The sequence below is a fragment of the Mobula birostris genome, chromosome 12 (genome assembly GCF_030028105.1).
Source record: "Mobula birostris isolate sMobBir1 chromosome 12, sMobBir1.hap1, whole genome shotgun sequence".
Classification (NCBI taxonomy): domain Eukaryota; kingdom Metazoa; phylum Chordata; class Chondrichthyes; order Myliobatiformes; family Myliobatidae; genus Mobula; species Mobula birostris.
This window is the reverse complement of record NC_092381.1, coordinates 116,673,768-116,674,606: the sequence shown is the minus strand read 5'-3', so window position 1 is coordinate 116,674,606 and position 839 is coordinate 116,673,768.

Here is an 839-nt window from a genome sequence, read left to right as displayed (position 1 = left end):
GAGATGGTAACGAGCCGAGCACGGAAGTTCGGCGCACGTGTCGAGACCGTCGCTTCCACTCGGCCTCTCCCAAAGGTAGGACCGACCAAGCCGGATCGATCGGGGAACAGAGGTCTAACGCAGACGACACTCGCGAGGGCACCAGCGGCAGGCTTGTCCCTTCTCCGTCTTGGTACACACAATGCCTCTTTGCTTTTCGGATCGATATAAAGCTTTTGCCACCGTCGGTCTGCCGGCCGCCGCCCGCGGTCCGCGCTCAGACTCTGTCTGTCCGCAGCCCCCGCTGCGTTCTTGGACTTTGTCATTTTTTTCGGAAATAGCGAAAAAAAGCTTTTATCATTGTAAGTCGGAGCTCGCCCGGCCTCCCGCTTACTGAGTCACAATTGAGTAAGGCTCACTTAGAACTCTGCACTGTGTCAACCGTACCACTAGTCACCCTGCTAAGTGTGTCTGGAAAACGTGTTCCCGTAAATCTCCGGGAACCCCGCCAATCCCCCCGTACAGAAATTGCATGTGTCAAGTCGGCGGGATGCCTCCCGGAAGTCCTACCGGGAAGGTCGCACTCTGGCCCCGCCAGGCGGGGCAAATCCGACCCCCATAGTGACTTCCGGGCCTAACTCGTTAACCAGAGCCGCGACAGACCGTGCAACAATGACATGTGTCAAACCGGCGGCACGACGCCCGGAGCTCATGCCGGTCGCGGGGCACCTCGGGCCCGCCCGACGGGGCAGATCCGACCTTCACAGGCTTCCGACGGCAATTGGTTAACCGGCGTGGCGCCGAGGGCACGCGGCTGGCTCGGCGGGCGGCCCTCCGGTAGTGCCGCCGTCGATCGGCCG